Source organism: Tachyglossus aculeatus, chromosome 5, assembly GCF_015852505.1.
Source record: "Tachyglossus aculeatus isolate mTacAcu1 chromosome 5, mTacAcu1.pri, whole genome shotgun sequence".
Lineage (NCBI taxonomy): Eukaryota > Metazoa > Chordata > Mammalia > Monotremata > Tachyglossidae > Tachyglossus > Tachyglossus aculeatus.
The window spans coordinates 60,911,225-60,932,741 of NC_052070.1; the positions used below are offsets into that span (position 1 = coordinate 60,911,225).

A 21,517-nucleotide genomic window follows, 5' to 3' on the forward strand; every position below is an offset into this window, starting at 1 on the left:
AATGAACAGGTTGGCTTGCAGGAACCATAGTGCGTGAGCTGGGCTGTAGTGGGAGAAGACAGTAGATAAGCCATGGAGAAAGAGCTGATTGACTATCTTAAAGCCAATGATCAAAAATTTTTGCTTGATGTAGAGAGCAATGGGCAACTTTTGAAAGGTTTTTGAATGTGTCAGGAGTTGGGTGTAGGATGGAGTTTTAGAAAAGCAAAGTATGGACTGGAGATAGAAGAGCCTGGAAGAGTTGGGTTATCATAGGCCTGGATCAGTGCGGTGGCAGTATCGATTAGTGTTATTTACTGAGCACTTACTGTGTGCACAGCACTGTACGAAGTGCTTGGAAGAGTATAATATAACAGTAGACATGTTCCCGGCTGACAAGCTTACAGTGTAGAGGAGAGGAAGGGGTAGATTCTGGAAAAGTTGTGGAGGAAGAATTGGACAAGATGTGGCAACAGATTGAATATGGGGGTTGAAAGGGAGAAGGTAAGAGTAATACCATAGGTGTAGCTTTGAGAAGCAGGGACGATGGTGTTGTCCATTGTGATGGGAAAGTTAGATGGAAGGAAGGTGAAGAGTTCAGCTGGAGGCATATTGAGTTGAAGGTGCTGGCAGGCGACATCTGTGTAGAGATGCATTGGAGATAAGGAAATGTGAGATTTCAGAGGTGGAGAGTAATTGGGACCAGCTAGCTAGAATTGGAAGTTGTCCACAAAGAGGACATATCTGAAATCGTGGAGGCAAATGAGCTCTCTAAGGGAATAGGGATAGATTGGGAATAAAAGGGGACCCAGAAGTGAGCCAAGTCCTCCAAAGAGAGTAGGAGACAGAGAGCTGTTAAAAAGAGACTAAGAACCCCCTCCTAGTGAGATAGGAAAAGGAAACAGGAGAGAAGGGGCAGGAAAAACAAATTTCCAGTAGAAGCAATTGGCCCATGGTTTTGTAGGCAGCTGAATCCCAGTAGAGTTAGGATGAAGTAGGGTCTGATAGGTTTGGCAAGAAAAGAGCTTATTGGTTATGTTGTTCAAGGGGGTCTCACTGAAGTTAAAAGGGTGAAAACTAGATTATAGAGGATCAGTAAGAGAGTTGGAGGAGAAGAAGAGGAGGATGTCACTTCACTTCTCTGGGCCTCAGTTACCTCATCTGTAAAATGGGGATTGTCAGTGATCCCCAAGGGGGACAGGGACTGTGACCAATCGCTTGTGTCTACCCCAGCGCTTAAACCAGTGCTTGACACGTAGAAAGCGCGTAAGAAATATCATCATCATCTCTGTTTTAAGCACTTCACTCACTCCTACCACCCCCAAAAGCCTGTGCATACTTAGAAAGAAATGAGTGAAATTCCTGTTTTGGGAAGCTGGATCTTAGGGAGTTCATTCATTCAAACAAATTTATTGAGCACTTACTGTGTGCAGAGCACTGTACTAAGCGCTTGGGGAGTACAAGTTGGCAACATATAGAGACGGTCCCTACCCAGCAACGGGTCACAGTCTAGAAGGGGGAGACAGACAACAAAACAAAACATGTAGACTGGTGTCAAAACCATCAGGGAGTTCTCTCTTTACCATATTATAGGAGTTATGATTATGTTTTTGTATGTGGTTATTTTGGGTTTTTTTTTAACCCACGATCTCCATCACTTTGGGCTTGAATGTATACGTACACCCACATGGGCATTCTGAGTTTTGCAACCCCTTTTAGACGAGCAAGCAAATAGTAATCTGGCAGAGAACCCTCTTCCTGTCTGAATGTAAGGGTGTGCCCTGGTGAGAATTCAAATTCACTCACTACTTCCTTTTTTGGAAACTCAGTTTTTCATTCTAAAGTCAGGACTTCAGAGGAGACCTGGATTTAAATACCCTCTAAGTGATTTAATGTCCTTGTCTGATTGAGAAGTAATAGGATTTTTTTTTCTTCTTGTAACTGTTGGGTGGGTTGGTTGGTGCGGGGCAAGTGGTGATGTGCCCGGTTCACTTTTAGAACCCTGTTTTCTCTGGGTTAGAACAGCAGTGGCCAAACTACAGCTTGCGAGCCATATACGGCTCTTTACTGGTTTCATGACTTGCAGGGAAAAACTAGAGGGAACACCTTCTTTATTCTGCGGTGGTTGTAGGCCTCAGTGTGCTGCTCCCAGTATATAATAATGATGGTACTTGTTAAGCGCTTACTATGTGCAAAGCACTGTTCTAAGCCACCCCCAGTTCCTGCCCGGCTCACTCTCGCTGACTGCCCCACTGACTGCCACCCTGCTCCTGTGGAAAAACCTGCTCTCTGCCATTTCCGCCCCCAGACCCTGTAGTGCTCACTCACTGTTGTGGTTCAAGGAAAGTTTTTTTTTTTGATCTGTAGCTCTTGACTGTATTAGGTTTTTTATTCCAGATCTTGGGTTCATGAGGCTTGGCCACCCCTAATTTAAAACATCAATACCCATAATTTTTGAGAATTGATTTGATTTGAGCACTTGGATACTCACATACCCCCAGTAGCATTTATGTACGTCTTGCCCTACTTTGCTTCCACCTTTCTGGAATTTATTTGTCTACCTCTCCCCACCATCTTGCTCCTACATTTAGATTTGCATCTTTTATTCACCCCTCCTTCAGCACCACAACAATCAATCAATCAATTGTATTTATTGAGCACTTACTGTGTGCAGAGCACTGTACTAAGCACTTGGGAAGTACAAGTCAGCAACACATAGAGACAGTCCCTACCCAACAGCGGGCTCACAGTCTAGAAGGGGGAGACAGAGAACAAAACCAAACATACTAACAAAATAAAATAAATACTCATGTAGATATCCGTAATGCATTTGTATTAATGTCTGTCTCCCCCTAAACTCGTGGGCAGGGAACCTTTCTACCAACTGTTATGGGGTACTCTCCCAAGTGCTTAGTAAACTTCTCTGCACACACAGCATGCGCTAGGTAAATATGATTGATTGATCACTAGATGTTAAGCTTCTTGAGGGTAGGGATCATGCCTACTCACTCTGTTGCAATCTCCCAAGCCCTTAATACGGTGCTCTGCACACAATAGGCACTCAATAGGTACAATTCATTGATTGAAGACCTGTTTTCTCATTGTAGTAATGGTATCCATTGAGTCCCTACTGAGCGCAGTGTTCACTGACTGGGCAGTGGGAAAGGTACCACAGAAACCTGAGACATATTCCTGGCCCACAAGAAGCTTTCACTCTAATAGGGAGGCAGGCAGAAAAATGTTTCTAAGTAATAAAATCAAATAAGAATGTTCAGGTGTGTGTGTGTGTGTGTGTGTGTACACATAATATATATATATATGAATCAAAAGTGCCATGGGTGGATGTAAGTACAGGCACAAGTTCTAGAGCTAGCCGTTGTCGAGATATCGTAGCTATCAGAAAAAGGACAGACTTGAGGGATCTGTTACTTCAATGCTGTTGATTCCTAATCCATACTTGGACAGGTCAGGCAGAGGGCAAGATGTGGGCCAAAGGAACTGGAAAAATTGTTGGAAATCTTCCACTGTAGAAATTTACCTGAATGGGCACTCTGGAGAGTTACTGGTTTGCTTTTCTTGAGAAAGTGTGTTTACTAAATTATTGGGAGTAATTTTAAACCATCTAAACCCTCCCAAGGAAACCTCAATTGTCATAACTCAATCTTAACATATAAATCCCAAAAAAAAGGAGGCTAGAGGGGAAGCATTCAAGTGGGTAAAACAAGATAATTATGATTCTTGAAATTAGACGATAGCAGAATTCAGGCTTTTAGCACCAGTGTTTTGAATATCTTGAGATGCACATGTTTCTCTTTTCTCTTTTTATTCCAGGCAAGTTTACATGTGTGGCAGTCCAGGACAGGAACATATCTGAATAAAGGTAATTTTCTTAGCCCAACCTCTAATGGATGTTTTCCTGTTGAATGGGCTCAGCTCCGGGGATTCTTCTTCTCAAGGCCTCTGGATTTTTGCTCTCTGAACTGGAAGTATGTGACCAGTAGTGATTCCTCTTCATCGTGGCTGGCTTCGTTGATTTTTATGAAGGAAGTCCATTTGGTCTTCAGCTTCCAAATTATTTTATGTGGTCGCCTTTATAAGGAGTATATGTAAGTGCTAAAGAGGTTATAAAGTCCAAATGTTCTAAAGTTAGCTGAAGGGATGTTCTGAGGCTGCTGGGAAATTAACTGAAGAAAGCTTATTGGAAGAGGTGGGATTTTTAGGAAGGATTTGAATGTGGGGAAGGGAGGGCATGAGTGACAGGAGTGGAGATGGAAGAATCGAGAGAAGTATAGCTAGAGGGTAGGCTTGGGAGGAGCAATGGCAATGAGTTGGGGAATAGTAGGTGTAGACAAGGTGAGAGACAGGTGGTGGAGAGCCTGGAGGCAGGTAGTGTGTTATTGTTTTGTTTGATGCAGAGAGACCTAGGAAGCCAGTGGAAGGTTTTGAGAAGAGGAAAGAGGTGGGCTGATCTTTTGCTTCAGGAAGATGATCTGCACACCAGCATGAGGAAGATGGAGTGAGGGAGGCCGGGAGACCAGCAAGGTAGCAAATGCAATAGTCCAGCAGGGGCCAAAGCAGAGCTCATACCAAGGAGATTGCAGTTTAGTCAGAGGGGGGTTTAGCCAAGAGGTGGTGGTCAGGAAAAGTCAGCAGAATTTGACAATAGATGAATGTTAGAACGAAGAGTTGAGAATGTCCCCAAGGCTGTGGGGGCCATCTGAAATGGAGAGGATGGTAGTGGTAGCTTAAATGGAGAAAGTTAGTGGGAAGGAGAGAGTTGCCGTAGAGTGATGAGGAGTTCTGTTCTAAACGGGTTGAGTTTGAGGTGTTGGTAAGACATCCAAGTTGAAATATCCTGGAGGCAAGAAGAGATGCAGAATTGCAGATCAGGTGGGATGGATGAGAGATCAGGGCTAAAAGATATTTTGAAATCATCCGTATAGAGATTGTAGCTGAAGCCATGTGTGCAGATGAACTTTCCGAGAGATTGGGTGTAAATCAAAAAAAAGAAGACCCAGAACAGAATCTTGGGGGATTTTCACAATAAGGGGAGTCAGAGAAGGAGCCAGAGAACTGAAAGAAAGTAGCCAGAAAGATAGTGTTTAGAGGAGGAGAGAGCAGTCCAGTCACCAGTGTCTAGAGAAGGAGAGTACCAATCAATAGAGTACATAGATATGACCCTTGCCCACCAGAAGCATATAGACTAGATAGGGAGACTGACAATAAAATCCACTACAGCTGGATATGAATGTGTGGTGGGCCTGAGGTTGGGGTGAGTATCAAAGTGCTTAAGAGGTACAGACCCAAGTGCTTAGGCAACAGAGAAGAGAGGGTGAATAGCGGAAGTGACCACTTAGGGAAGGCTTCTTGGAGAAGATACAATTTTTGTAGGGCTTTGAGGGTGTGGAGAGAGATGGTGTGTCATGTGAAAGGGGAGAGTGTAGTGTTCCAGGCCAGGGGTCGGCAGCGGGACAGGCGAGATCCAGGTACAGTGAGTAGGTTGGTATTGGGGAGGCTGGTGTACTCTGTCAAAAGCAGCAGAGAACAAAGGAGAGTCAGAATGGAGTATAGCCTTTTTGACTCGGTTAAAAGAAGGTCATTGGTGATCATGGAGAGAGCGGTTTTAGGTGGAGTTGAAGGGTTTCAAAACCAGACTGCAGAGGGTTGAGAAGAGTTTGGTTAGGAGTGGGAGCGGGTAGTGCGGGGATAACTGGAGTGAACTATGAGAGGGAGAGCTTTCTTAAAATGGAGGACCCGTGCATGTGCTTGAAGACAGAAGAGAAGGAGGCAATGGAGAGAGAGAGCTGGTGATCTCAGGAGGTGAGAGGAGATTGAGAAGAGCTAGGAGGCACAGTTAAGGAGGAGGGGGATTTAAAGAGTGAGTGGGAGATACCTGGAATCAGGAGAAAGATGAGAAAGCAAAAGTGAGGTGTTGCTAGGGAGATATGGGGAAGTTTGTGCCTGATGGCTTAGATTTAACCATCAGAGTAGTTGATGAGGTCAGCAGGGGTTAGTGGTGATGGGCTTGGGGGCTTTAAGAAGCTGGGCTGATGGGGGCTTGGAGCATAGCAGCTATGTAGAGCAAGTGGATGACAATAAGGGAATGAGGTTAGTTTTGCTTTAAAAAAATCCTCCGGTATTCAAAGGGTTTTCATTTCACCCTCTTCCCTCCCTCCAAATTCTAAGCCCTGGGTGGGACAGGGACTGTGTCTGGCTTGATTGTATTGTTTCTACCCCACTGCTTAGTTCAAAGCTTGGCACATGTCGTCAGAGTTTAAGAAATACAATGATTATTATTATTGCTGTTGTTATGGTGAAAGGGAAGGGAAAGGTCAGGTTGCATAGGCCAGGTTACAGCAGCTTTTGCTAATCAGATGACTTATTGCAGTGCTGAGGAACCTCCCTTATTTTGGGGATGTGCTAGGAGAATACTTTGTTTCTGAATAAGTGGTAGTCCAAAGTAGCTTTGGACTTAGGGAAGAAGAGACAGAAACAGATATCTAAATGCACTTGCAGATGCATTAACCAAACATAAGTAATGGAGATAAAAATGTGCAAGCAGAATGGCAAACATATCAACATAGAAGCAGAGCAGAAGAATCACAGAAGGAGAAGCAGCATGGTTCAGTGGAAAGAGCCTGGGCTTTGGAGTCAGAGGTCATGGGTTCAAATTCCGGCTCTGCCAATTGTCAGCTGTATGACTTTGGGCACATCACTTCACTTCTCTGTGCCTCAGTTCCCTCATCTGTAAAATGGGGATTAAGACTGTGAGCCCCCCGTGGGACAACCTGATCACTTTGTAACCTGCCCAGTGCTTAGAATGGTGCTTTGCACATAGTAAGCGCTTAACAAATGCCGTCATCATTATTATTATTAACATAGACATAAGTGTGTGTATGTGGGCACATGCATCTGTGATGAGGAATTACCTGTTGGCAGGCTTGAAGCCAGGTAGGGTTAAAATTGGGAAGCCTTCATGGAGAAGGGAAACTGCGAAAGCAGTCTGATGCGTAGTTTGGCAAAGACCAGTGAGGAAAGTGTCTCCATGCAACTGACCATGCCTGGGATGGTCATAGAGTGACTGGTAACCACATTTGCATAGCTGGGGAAAAGCTTAAACAGATGCAAATTGGGGGTGAGGATTGATGGAACAAAATGGGGACCTGAAAGCCAGTAGTTGGGAGTTTTACTTAGCTCTGAGGATTTTCATTTTATTTTATTTTATTTTTTGTATGTTGATGTATTGTTATCCTTCCTACTCATTCACCCCTGATGGCAAAATTCACCTCTGAGTGAATTTGACAAGTGTCTAGGGAGCCATTCACTGTAAGTTTCTGAAGTGGGAATGACAAGGTTAGAGTGACACTTGAGGGATGTAATTACTTCTACAAGGATGTAGGCTGGATTGGGGTTGGTAGAACCACCCGGTAGCAGTGAGTTTGGCCTGGAGGAGTTTTGGGGAGCTGTTTTGAGCAGGCTGTGGTGTGGGCACTAGCTTTGGCAAGCCCATGCTGGATTTCTAGGGACTGTGCTCCATTAGTGGCAGGGACATGGCAACTACTTTTGAGGCTGAAATTACCATGACACCTCAATTTACTAGCACTCAATCAGATCATGTAAAAAAATGGCAATGTTGCTGAGCTCAAGTACTGTCATGATTAGTGTAAAAACTGTATACCGGATGGGATTGCCACAGATCTGCCCATGTTCTTTGATGCAACTCAAATTGACTTAATATTAAGTAGAGTAACCCAGTGCCAGTTTGTCAGTCCAGTGGTCTTTTGGGAAATGAACAGCATAAAAACAGAGATTAGTTTTGAAAATGAGTGACTCAATTCCAGATTACTGCAACATTTTGTGTGTGTGAAGGTCCCTTTGCTGTGGTTTATTTTTTATTTTAATGGTATTTGTTAAGTGCTTACTTCGTGCCAAGCATTGTACTAAGCACTGGAGTAGATACAATCAGGTTGGACACAGTCCATGTCCCACATGGGGTTTACAGTCTTAATTCCCATTTTACAGATGAGACATAGAGAAGTGAAGTGACTTGCCCGAGGTCACAGAGCAGACAAGTAGTGGAGCCAGAATTAGGACTCAGATCCTTCTGACTTGGAGGGCCATGCTCTACCCCCTAGATCATACTGCTTCTCTGTGTGGATCATGGGCTCATTTTTTACCTTTGAGGATTTCATTTTCACGGTTAAGAACTTTACCCACCTGCCAGACTTAGTTTTGCTTTCTTATCTTTGTGCATTTCCTGCCATGAGGAAGGTGATTTTAAAATCAGTCAGAAACCAAGTATCCAAATTTCTTGGGTGAATCACTCTCAAATTACCGCTTTCCAGGATGTTGTTTATTCTTTGTCAGGGAGCAGGGTGCAAGGGGCTCTTTGAGGAGATAGATTTTTGTATCCTCTTAGGACTGTTTACATTCTCAAATAAGGAAACAAATGTATTCCAGACAGAGGCAGCCTATCTAAAATAATCTTTGTTGCTTTTATTTTTGCATGGTACAAATCTATTCAGATGTACAAGTATCTTCATTTTTAGTCTGACAACAGCAGCCGTAGTCTCCGCTGTAGCACTTAGGAAAAAAAATCCTCTAAACAATGTACAAACAAGCGTGTGTGATGGAGTTAAATGCATTAGAATGTAAGCTCCTTGTGAAGGCAGGGATTCTCTCCCCCCCCACCCTTCTCCCTCTCCCTTCTCCCCACCCCCCCATATTCCCATATTTTCTGTCAGAGTTGAATGACTTCCTGCTGCATCTCCTAAACACACAATTTGTGAATTGTCTGTTTGCCTCCCCTCATTGGATTGGGAGGTCCTTGAAGGGAGGGAATGTGAATCTTGCTGTGTTATACTTTCCCAAGTGCTTAATAAAGTGTTATGCACTCAGTAGATTCTCAGTCCCTAACACTGATTGATTGTTGTGAATGATGTAGCTGTGATATAATCTGCACACAGCTGGCCAATGATCTGTTGAGATTTGAGGCCCCCATGCTCCCAGTTCAAGTGGGATGCAGGTAACTGGAGGAGAGCCCAGAGGAGAGTGATTAAAAGGATTAGAAAATAGGACCTCTAAAAAGAAACAAATGGAAGTGTATTGAAACCCACTGGCTCAGGGGCTATTTTTTGGCTAGGAAATCAATGAGTCAATGTCATTTATTGAGCACTTCCTGTGGGCAGAGCACTGTACTTCACACTTGGGAGAGCCCACTATAACAGAGTTGGTAGATATGTTCCCTGCCCACAATGACCTCAAAGTCTAGAGGACGAGACAGAGAGTAATAAATATATAAATTATGAATATGCACATAAGTGCTGTGAGCCTGAGGGAGGCGTGAATAAAGGGGGCAAATCCAAGTGTAGGGGCAGAACAGAAGGGAGTGAGAAGAGGACATGAGGGCTTAGTTGGGGAAGGCTGCTTGGAGGAGATGTGCTTTTCATAAGGAGGGGGGTGGAGGCAGTAGGGTGCCAGAGACAGCTCTCAGTGCTTCCCCGGGGCCGCCGCCCACCACTGACCTGGGAGCAGTTTCTAAAAATGACTAAATTGTGAAAAGCAATCCTGTCCTCCCTCCCTTTCTGAGAAATGGTGGGCCAGAAGACAGAGAGGAGGGGGGAAGGGGAGGTGATGGACGTGGGCTCCTAGCCTGGCTCTTTGTCTGATTGGAAATCCCATCTAATAGCCTGACTGCTTCTCTGTCTTCCCTTAACAATAATAATAATAACGGTATCTGTTGAGCACTGGTCTAAGCACTGGTGTAGATACAGGATAGTCGGGTCGGACACAGGCCCTGTCCCACATAGGGCTCACAGTCTTAATCCCCATTTTACCATTAATAATAATGATTATGGTACTTGTTAAGCACTTACTGTGGGCCAAGCATTGTTCTAAGCACTGTGGTGGGTAGATAGGGTAAGCACTGTGGGGTAAATACAAGCTAATCAGGTCCCTGTCCCACATGGGGCTCACACTTTTAATACCCATTTTACAGTTGAGGCAACTGAGGCACAGAGAAGTTGTGACTTGTCCAAGGTCACACAGCAGACCTGTGGCAGAGCTGGGATTAGAACCCAGGTCCTTCTGACTCCCAGTCCGTGCTCTAACCACTAAACCACACTGCTTCTTGAGGTAACTGAGGCACAGAAGTGAAGGGTCTTGCCCAAAGTCACAAAGCAGACAAGTGGCAGAGCCGGGATTAGAACCCAGGTCCCCTGATTCCTAACTCTGTGCTCTTTCCACCTGACCATGCTGCTTGCTCTGCCTGCTCTCCAGGAAGAATGGGGGTCCGCCTGAGTGAAAGGATGGGGGTCTTGCAGGATCCAAGTGGTATAGCCTGGTGGATGGAATGAGGGCCTTAGCATCAGAAAGACCTGGGTTCTAATTCCGGCCCCACCATTTGTGTGCTCTGTGACCTTGGGCAAGTCACTTCAGTTCTCTGTGCCCCAGCTACCTCATCTGTAAAATCAAGACTGTGAGTCCCATGTGGGACAGGGAATGTATCCAACCTGATTAGCTTGTATCTGCCCCAGCATTTAGAACAGTGCTTGGCATATAGTAAGCGCTTAACAAATACTATTGCTTGGCGCATAGTAAGTGCTTAGCAAATACCAGAAATAATAATAATAATTATTATTATTATTACTAATAATAATTTTTAAAAAATTGTAGCTAAAACCTTGGTTGGTTCTCAGTCCGAATTCAGCATTTTGAGTCTCTGTTGGCATAGTCCAGAAAGATTCGGTTATATTCTGGGCACGGCCTGTCTCTCTGGCTCCATGTCCCCCTTTTCTGGTTTCTGCTTCACCACGGAAGGATCTCATACAGGGAAGAACCAAAATTCCTTGGAAAAACCAGAATTCCTTTAACCCGAAGAAGAAAAAGCTGAAGGGAGAGTTAGTGCTTTGACTCAGCTGTGGTGAGCTGCTATTTTTTATTTCCACTGAGGGCCAACACCAAGAAACTGACTTAAATTTCAATAGCAGGGGTTTCATTTTGATGTTTGAAAGAACCTCCTGATGAACATTTTAGAGGCATTAGGGCTCCACACATTTTTAAGAAACAGGAGGAATCTGTTGTGAGCATTTAAGCACAACCTTGCTTCAGAGCCTGAACATGGATTAAAATGATATGCTTTTTAGACATAAGGCTTGGGTAGGTTTAAAAAAAAAAGCATCAGCACCTCAAATAGTCACAATCATTCATTCATTCAATCGTATTTATTGAGCGCTTACTGTTTGCAGAGCACTGTACTAAGTGCTTGGGAAGTACAAGTTGGCAACATATAGAGACGGTCCCTACCCGACAACGAGTTCACGGTCTAGAGTGTCTATTTAAGACTATAACTTGGAATTATCGAGAAAACTAGTGACAAACTAAGCTTCAGAAGGTGCAGAATAAGTACCCTTAAATCCTTCCCTTCCTTGTTTGTAAATAGCGAGTCTGAAACAGTAATTGAGAGCTATTCTAGAACAAAACCACACATACAGCAGTGCAAGAGTCCAATATCAGATTGGCATTTTACACTTAGGAGAAAAATCAATAGTGAACTGCTTTTCTGCTTTTTGAGAAAGTTGAAAATTGGACATTGGGTCGTCAAAGTTTCCAGCTGTGTTGCCAGGTACACATTTAGGTATCTTGCAAATCTAGTTAACAGGATTCTTTTTTTTTTGTCTACAAGATTATGGTGGATTTAGACTTGCACTGAGATACCCAATTAGGACAGCCAGCCTATGGACAGGGATTTAAGTGGAGCCAGGTGAAGTTGTGCAGAGCTGAGCATCTTTATTCATAAGAAACCTGTTTTGAGGAGACCCAGTAACGTTTTCAGGAGAAAGTGAGGTAAGCGGGAGATTGACGTGTAACCTCTTTGTTTATAACATTCAGGGATCTTGGTTTTTAAAATGAAAATTATCTGAAGACAGGTAAATATAAAGTTTGCAGCTATATGCTGTCCAATCTGAGATTACCAGAAGTGAAATTTTTGTTTCGAGTATTGTGTTTAGGCTGGTAGCAGCTACTCTCTTTTTTGGAAATTGTCTTGCTTCAGACATGGCCAGTTCCAAAGGAACGATTGCTCTTTTCTACTGCCTAATCAATCTTACCTTATTGGTGAATATTTACTGTTGCTTTTTTTAAAAAGTTTTTTTTTTTTAAATCCTGGAAGCAGGGAGCCTCTTAATTTGTATCCTCAGTAGTTAAATATATCCTTAGGCTTTAACTATGTGGCGTAAATGCCAATCAATATGGTACTCGCTTTATCTGAATCATTTTGTAATTGGAAAGAAATGAGCCAAAGAAGACAGTGTATCATCTCACAAGCGTAGGGACTTCATCACTGTCTAAAGTCTCATAGTTTTGTGCTCTTGGCCAAAAGATGCCCATTTTCTCAAATGAGAAGCTGGGGCTGGCAGGCATTGGATGTGAACAGAAACGCAGACTCTCCTGAGAAACAACATTAGGGAAGAAACAGGAGTGTGGCAGATAGTCGTGAGGTGTAGTTGCTTGTAAAATTCTGACTTCACACATGAGAACTGTTGGAAATAATTCCTTACTTTGGCTAGATGTGCTTTAGGGTTTGTTCTGGGAAGAAAATAATTCTCGAGGGTCCCTTGTGATGTATGGAATCAACTATTTCAGAGTTTAGGGGCAGAAAATTGGTGTGAAACCAATAGTGCCTCCTTTCCTCTTCCTTCTGTGAATGACTTAGCAGCTCAAACTCTAAGGCAAAATAGCTGAAAGATGTGCAGTGTATAAGAATTTAGAGTTAGAGAGCATTTCTTCTAGTTAACATCAGAAGATCCAGAAACACTGTGGTATGGGGACAGAAAATTGTAATAATAATGATGGTATTAAATCTTTATTATGTGCCAAGCTCTGCCTGGGGTAGATGCAAGATAATCAGATTAGACACAATTCCTGTCCTTCGTGGGATTCACACTCCAAGAAGGAGGGAGACTAGATGCTTTATTTCCATTTTTACAGATGAGGAAACTTAAGCAAAGAGAAATTAAGCAACTTACCTAAAGACATGCAGCAGGCAATCAGGAGAGCCAGGTCTAGAACCTGGTTTTCCCAGCACTCTTAGCTCCACGTTCCTTTCCACTTGGCCGCTTGTTTTGCCCATCATCATTGAGCAGCTGCTTTGGGCAGAGCACTATACTAGGTGCTTGGGAGCCTATAGCAAAGGTAAAAGAAGATACTACCCTTGTAATCTCCCCAGCGCTTAGAACAGTGCTTTGCACCTAGTAAGCGCTTAATAAATGCCATTATTATTATTATTATTATTATTATTATTATTATTACCCCACACTTGCAGTTGACAATTTAATAGGGAAGTCAGGCAATCACAGGTAGCTTACATAAATAGGAAGAAGAGGAAAAATCATCTCATGTTGAATTTCATCATCAGTGAGGCCATCTTTGAGAGAGATTCACTGTCTTTCACACTGGAAGTGTCTGTGACTGATGATTAAATTCACCATTAGGGGTGTGTCGCCGTGAAGGCCATTGCTGTTTTGGCATTTGTATAGGTACATAGTTACAACCGATAAGAGCAGTAAGCAAAAAAAGTCAAACCAGTATACACAAAGTGTTCTGGGTAGCTATTGGGATGATCTGATTAGGGAGGTGGAGAATGGGGAACTCTGAAGTTGGGGAGGACCGTGGTTTGGCAGGTTTGAGGGGAAGGAAGTTCAAGGTGTTGCTCTTGCACTCGGAGGTGCACTCTTTATGCACCCCACCCTCGGCCTCATGGCTCTGTATCTGTATGTATCTGTAACATATTAATGTGTGTTTCCTCCTCTAAGCTTCTTGTGAGCAGGGAACATGTCTACCAACTCTGCTCTCATTTTCTTTCCCAAGTGCTTAGTGAGTGTGCATCCCTTAGGGGGCCAGAAAACCCTGGGGGTGACGGACCCAAGACTGGGAGAAGCCAGGCAACCCAGTCCAGTGGGCAGGTATTTGGGGGTGGTCACAGCTGGCTGGAGAGAAGAGGGAGGCGGGGAAGCAAGGTGGTGGTTTGATGACCCACGAGAATACTACTTGAACCCTTCTGCCGGCCGGCAATCAGTCAATTGGTTGTATCGAGCGCTTTTTGTGTGCAGAGCACAGTAATAAGCACTTGGGAGAGGATAACACCACGGGCTCACAGTCTGGGGGGAGATGGACATTTAAATAAACGACGGATATGGACATAAGTGCTGGGGAGGCTGAGGGAGGGGTGAGCAGAGAGAGCAAATCCGAATGCCAGGGTGACGCAGAAGGGAGTGGGAGAAGAAGAAAGGAGGGCCTAATCCAGGAAGGCCTCTTGGAGGAGATGGGCCTTCAATAAGGCTGTCAAGGAGGGGAGAGTGACGGCCTGTCAGATATAAAGCGGGAAGGCATTCCAGGCGAAAGGCAGGACCTGGGCGAGGGGTTGGCGGTGAGAGAGATGAGATAGACAAAAATAGCCACCGTAGAGGGTAGAGATGCCCAGCGGTGCCAGCAGGACTCTAGAGCTTTCAGGTATGGGTTGGAATTGGGAGCCCCTGCGAAGCCATCCCCAAAAGTCCACCCCTCTGTCTCTATCCCCTTCCTCCTTGGCCCTCAGAGAAGCACCCCAAGCGGCAAGTGGGTCATTCAGGGTCCAGCTAGCCATCGTACACCCCGAATCTTTATTTTGTTAATGATGCGCATCTGGCTTTATTTCTATTTATTCTGATGACTTGACACCTGTCCACGTGTTTTGTTTTGTTGTCCATCTCCCCCTTCTAGACTGTGAGTCTGTTGTTGGGTAGGGACCGTCTCTATATGTTGCCAACTTTTACTTCCCAAGCGCTTAGTTCAGTGCTCTGCACGCAGTAAGCGCTCAATAAATACAATTGAATGAATGAATACAGTGCTCCACATATAGTTATGCCGTTAATAAATATGACTGGGCTGAAAAATGTTTGGTGAAATGTAACTGCATATTAAGTGTGTATGTGAGTAGGATAGCTTTATTTCTATAATCACCAATATATAGACTTCGTGTCTTTTCGATGTCCCCTCCCAATGCCATCTGACTCCCAATTCTGTACCTGGTATAAATCCACCATCCGTCAACCCATTTTATTGAATTTATTTTGACTTAAGTCATTTTGCTATCTCTTCTTAGCTGCTAGATAGAACATCACCTTGTAAGGGGCATCCCTCCAGGAGGTAGATTTGACTGTCATTTTCCCAGGCAGTGGTAGACCCAGAGCTTGCACGAGTCTGTGGAACCCACTTCTTTGCACTCTGGTGTAGGCTAATATTGGAAATCCAGGCTAGGATTACTATGTTTGTGGGTTTTAGGGGCACAAACGAGATTTTAGGACAGCCAGCCGTTGAATTTCACAGATCTTTATCCATTTTACATCCTTAATCTGCAAAAGTGGATGGAATCCTGATAGAACCCATCCCACCTCAGCGGCTGTGGAAACAGAAATACCTGGCACTGGGTTCCTCCAATCCAGACATGGAACTGGGGAAGGGAGGCAGGAGAGAGAGAAAGAAAGGAAGAAAGACTCTGTCTTTCTGTCTGAGGAACTCCAGTGAATCTGGGGCCCTGCCATCACTGTGTTGTCAGAAGTCAAGACCATTATATATCAGCTACAATTCAATAGGAGAGATTTTCATGCCTGTATGCACTCTGCTGTGTGCACACGTGCACATATGCACACACACACACACACACACACACACACACACACACACTCTAGGGTGAAGATGAGTCCCTCATTAATGTGGATTATTCAAAGGAGGAGACAAATGCTTTAGGTAAGGCGATTTTTCAAATGTCAGTAAATTTGCAGAAAAGCCCACTACAGACAGAGCAGCTATTCTTCAATGGAACATTTTGTCCTTGGATATTTTCATTATTACTATTATGATACTTGTGAAATGCTTCCTATGCACTTAGTACAGTGCTCTGCACACAGTAAGCGCTCAATAAATATGATTGAATGAATGTGCCAAGCACTGTGTGAAGCACCATGCGTAGATACAAGATAGGTTGGACAAAGTCCGTCCACATTGGCCTCACAGTCTAAGTAGAAGAAGGTAGGATTTAATACCCATTTAATAGATGAAGAAGCTGAGCCCCAGAGAAGTTGTGACTCACCCAAGGTTGCACAGCAGACAAGTGGCAGAGTTGTCATTAGAACCCAGGTACTCTGAGTCCCAGGGCTGTGCTTTTTCCACTAGGCCACACTGCTTCTCAAAACAGATACTAAACAAAATGAAGTAAGCTGGGAGGAAACTCTTGTTGGAAATCATCAGAGCAGTATCAGCATCCCAGTCATATCATGGGTCTCTGTAACAGGAGTGTCTTTGCCATTAACGTGGCTCTTCAGACCCCATGTATCTGCCTGGTCGGTGTTACCTTTGCGTTGTTTTGGGAATGTAATGCAGTTTCCATGGATGTTGAGGAAACAAATATTCATTATTTTAGAAAAGTATAATTGGATGAAACTTGTAATCTTGATTAGGAGTTGTTAGAAGAGCTAATGAACAATTATTATTACTAATATTGTTATTTTTACTACTTTTTTGACTGCTTCCTTGGTACAAAAGTCTGTACTCTGTACAGTAGGGAAAGGTACAAGGATAATACAGATGCGACCATTCCACATTAGGTACCCAATTATACAAAGGATTGTTCTCCAGGAAGACTATCGCACATTGAATTACTTGTACAGAATCCTGCTATATAAGATGATTTGTATATTCATGTATTTATGATTAAGCAAATATCTGGCTGGGGTTGTCTTATATGAAAAAGGGAAATGGGTACCTTTCAAATAGCTGGTGTGCATTGACTCTTGCGAGTTTTTGGTCATTCATCAGAACTGTAAATTGTCACTGAAGTTGGACAGTTCAAAAGCATAACATTCTGCTGCCTTGCTTCTGGATCTGTGGTTGAGACTGAGATTCCAGTGGGAAACCACCTAAAAATAAGGCACATTCTAAATGAATGGGGTTGATAAATGTAGGTCAGGAAGGAGAACAGATGGTTTGATCTCAGCAGGTTTTGTCTTAAAGGATTTGCATGGTTAAGTGAGCTGAGTCAGCAGCTTTCAGGCTTAACAATGACATTGGGTCCATAGAGATGGAGAGGGAGCCTAGATTCACTTGAGAGGCTTTTGGAGGAGCAGTATAGGGGTTGAAACACGGGAGAGAAATGGAGAGGATCGAAGTGGGATGAAATTCTGTCTTGGCATGCTCCATGGGGAAAGAGATTGAGAAAGAGATTTCCCATTTGAAATTTCTGGGTATGTTATTTCTCTGCCCTTGAGGGATTCTTTTCAGGTGACTTTAAAGGATGAAAGGCCTCCATTAACATTTACTGGATAATGGCTGAGGGATGCGGGGCCCCTGACTTTGATGCTGAGAATGAATCTAGAGACTGCTCTTTTCCAAGCACTTAGTACCCTGCTCTGCACTTAATAAATACCATTAATTTGAGTTTGAGTGTTTTAGAGTTTGAGTGTTTTCCAAGCCAGCCACAGTAGTGACTGATAGGCTGTCTTTGGAGGGAAAAGGCTCCATGACCAACATTATCCTGTATCTATCCCAGCACTTAGGATAATGTTTGGTACATAGTAGGCACTTGTTTTGGGAGTTTTTTATGGTTTTTGTTAAGCCCTTACTATGTGCCAGTCAAGCTAATAGGGTTGCATACAGTCCCTGTCCCACATGAGGTTCAGAGTCTTAATTCCCATTTTACAGATGAGGGAACTGAAGCAGAGAAGTGAAATGACTTGCCCAAGGTCACCCAGCAGAAAAGTGGCAGAGCTGGGACTAGAACCCAGGTCCTTCTGATTCCCAGGCATATACTCTATTCGGTAGGCCATGCTGCTTTCCGTAATTAATCCAAATTATGGGTTCATCAGAAATGTGACCCACATGACTTGAGGAAAACTGAGTGCGGTCTTCAAGGTTCTGATCTAATTCACTAGGCAAGGGAGGTTCCCATGGAGTGTCCCGCAAGCAGCCTTTCTCCCAACCTGGTCCTATGCCTACACCCACTCGGAGAGTTTATTCACTTCCATGACTTCAACTACCACCACTCACCGAAGATTCACAACTCTGCCTTTCCAACCCCAACTTCTCTTCTTTGCAGGTCCATATTTTCCTCCTGCCTTCAGAACATCTCTACTTGATTGTCATGCCATCACTTCACCCTTTCTCTACCTGAAGCAGAACTCCTCATCTTCCCACCCAAACTCTCCCTGCCGCAGATTTTCCCGTTACTGTAGACAGTACCACTATCCTCCCTGTCTCACAAGCCTGCAGTCTTGGCATTTGACACATTACTCTCATCAACTGACATTAAATCTGTCACCAAATCCTGTCAATTCTACCTTCACAAAACCTCTAGAATCCAGCCCTATTTATCAATCTAAACTGCTACCACGCCTAGCCAATCACTTAGGGTAGTCCACCATGACTACTGCATCAGCCTCCTCCCTGCCTTCTGTCTCATTCATTCAATTGAATTTATTGAGCGCTTACTGTGTGCAGAGCACTGTACTAAGCGCTTGGGAAATACTAATCGTCAACAGAGACGGTCCCTCCCCAACAACGGGCTCGCAGTCTAGAAGAGGGAGACAGACAACAGAACAAAACAAGTAGATAGGCGTCAGTACCATCAGAATAAGTAGAATTATAGCTATATACACATCATTGATAAAATAGAGTAATATGTACAAATATATACAAGTGCTGGAAGGGGGTAGGATAGAGAGGGAGGGAGGGGGGCGTTGGGGAGGGGTGGAGGAGGAGGAGAGGAAAAAGGGGGGGCTCAGTCTGGGAAGGCCTCCTGGAGGAGGTGAGCTCTCAGTAGGGCTTTGAAGGGAGGAAGAGAGCTAGTTTGACCAATATGTGGAGGGAGGGCATTCCAGACCAGAGGTAGGACGTGGGTCAGGGGTCCCCCTCCAGTCTTTCACTCTCCTGCCTAGAACAGTCATTTTTATATAAGAAGTCTATTCCACAAATCCATAGTCATCAGAAACTTCCAAAAATTGCCCATTCCATCTCTGCATTAAACAGAAACTCCTTGCCACCCACTTCAAGGTGCTTAGCTCTCCCCCGTGCCTTATCTTGCTGATCTTCCGATGCAACCCAAATTTCATTTCGCTCCTCTAATGCCAGCCTACTCACTGTACCTCAAGCTTATCTGTCTCGCCACCCCCTTGCCCACATCCTCCCTCTGACCTGGAACTCCCTTTCCGTTCATACCTGACAGACCATCACTCTCCCCATCTCCGGCACCCTACCAAAATCATATCTTCTCCAAGGGGCTAAACTTTCACTTCCCATATTTTCCCTCCCTTTTGTGTCACCTATTCTCTTAGGTCTTTACCCCTCAAGCACTTTGATACTCACCTCAGCCCCACAGCATTTAGGGACATACCCACCAGTAATTGTTTTTAATGTCTATCTCCCCTTGTAGACTGTAAGATCCTTGTGAGCAGGGATTGTGCCTCTCAACTCTTTTGTGTTGTACTCTCCCAAGTGATTAGTATAATGTTCTGCACTCAGTAAATACCACTGATTGATTGCTGTGCTCCACTTACAATTAAAAGGATTTGATTTCCCTGAGCTTGGAAAAATCTGTCTGAGCAAGTGAGTTAGATCATATAAATATCTGGTTCAAAGAGAAGACCAAGTAGAATGATTGATGTATTCAAAAAGGTATCACGAGCACATTTTGTCTGAAGTTGTTTGATTAGTTAGTCCAGGGGAAAGCTCAGAAAGTAGAACAAGATGCTTGTATGATGAAAAACCAAGATAGGTCAAACAATAAAAAGCCACCTGAGCACTTGACTCTCTGAATTAGCCTAGGTCCCTACTATTGTAGTGTGAATCAAACACCTCACACTAGGCTCCTGAGCTTTCTGTAGCTCTAAAACTGCTTCATCCTAGCCCTATTGTATTAAAGCTAGAGCAGCATTGCAGGGCCTGGCAAAGTCAGAAAAAGAACTTTGTTGACAATGAGGAGGTGATTGAGTCCAGCTCAGACATATATGCTGGCTCACCTGGTTTGGGAAGGACAGTGGCATAACACATTAGCTTAATTAGATATCCAAGAATTAGAACAGTAGTGGTAGCAATGGCATTTGTGTATTTACTGAGTGCAGTGCTCTGTACTTAAACATTTAAAGGAAGTACAATGGAAGCAACAAGCCATGAGGATTTTACAATCCAGTCAGTGGCTTTTTTTTTCCAGTGGTATTTAAGTGCTTACAATTTGCCAGGCACTGTACTAAGCGCTGGGAGATCTACAAACTAATCAGGCTGGACACATATCATGTCCCACATGAAGCTCAGTCTTAATCCCCATTTTACAGGTGAGGTAACTGAGGCATGGAGAAGTTAAGTGACTTTTTCAGGGTCACATAGACATGTGGCAGTTCAGGATTGGAACCCAGGTCCTCAAACTCTCGGGCTTATACTCTCTCCACTAGGCCATACTGCTTCCCAGTAAGCTCTCATCATTGAGAGCTTACTGTGCATAGAGGACTGTGTGTAGAGCCTTTGGGAGAGTACAGTACAATAGAATTGGTAGATGGGTTCCTTGTCTGCAGGGAGTTTGTCTGTGGTGGAGAGAGAGGTGTCTCCAAAATTATTTAGAAATACTGGCTGCTGTAGGAAAATTGAGGAACTGATAAATAATGGAATGATTGTGCTAGGGTGATATAGGATAAGTTAGAGGAAATGCTTAGTTGTATAATAAGAATATTTACAGAAGTGCTGAGGATGGGTATAAATGCTAGTTTGGGGCTATTGGGTTGCTACGACATAAGATATTGGGAAAGGCTCCCTGAAGAAGTAAGATTTTTCTGAGGGTTTTGAAGATTGGGAGTGCTGAAGTGTTGCAGATTTTGGAGTTCCAATCCAGGGAGCAGTGTAAGCAAGCAGTTGGAAACAAAAGTGTTAAGCATCCGGTACAGTTAGAAGGTGAGCATGGGAGGAAGGACGAGTGTGAGCTGGGGAGGAGCAGATGAAGAGAACCAGTTAGTAAAATGGAGAAAGCTAGTGGACAGCCATGAAGGCAATGGTGAAGGGTTTGTTTGAAGCAACCTCCGGAGATGGTAGCCTCTAGAGGGTTTTGAGGCTGGGAAGTTTCAGGAAGTTATTGCAGGCTGCAGCATGGAAAATGGGCTGAAAGGGAAGAGGATTGAAGGCAGAAATACCAGTGAGGAGGCTGCTGATTTCATCTCATAGTGATGACAAGTGCTTGAACCCAGGTGGTGGCTGTTTTTGTGGAGAGGAAGGGGTCAGTCCAGGAAAGGAGGAAAGAGTTGGCAGGATTTAACAGTTGATGGCAGAAACGTTCTGGGCATGTCAAGCCCCCCCCCCACCCCAAAAAAAAACCAAAAAAACCTCCAGTTGTTGCCTAGCAACCTCCATATCAAACAAAAACTCCTCACCATTGGCTTCAAAGATCTCCATTACCTTGCCCCTTCTTACCTCACCTCCCTTCTCTCCTCCTACATCCCAGCCCACATACTCTGCTCCCCTGGTGCTA

The 21,517-nt window shown here is 44.0% G+C and overlaps 1 protein-coding gene across 3 annotated transcripts in view; it reads left to right on the forward strand.

Moving 5' to 3' along the window:
- GNB1 (G protein subunit beta 1) overlaps positions 1 to 21,517 on the forward strand; it is a 110,028-nt gene that overhangs the window by 44,034 nt on the left and 44,477 nt on the right. For 2 of the 3 annotated variants that reach the window (XM_038746306.1, XM_038746307.1), the window contains exon 2: positions 3,811 to 3,859. The exons of the other annotated variant lie outside the window; for it this stretch is intronic. The gene's annotated coding sequence lies outside the window, so the exon portion shown is untranslated. The remainder of the gene's footprint in view (positions 1 to 3,810; positions 3,860 to 21,517) is intronic. 3 annotated transcript variants of the gene reach the window in all.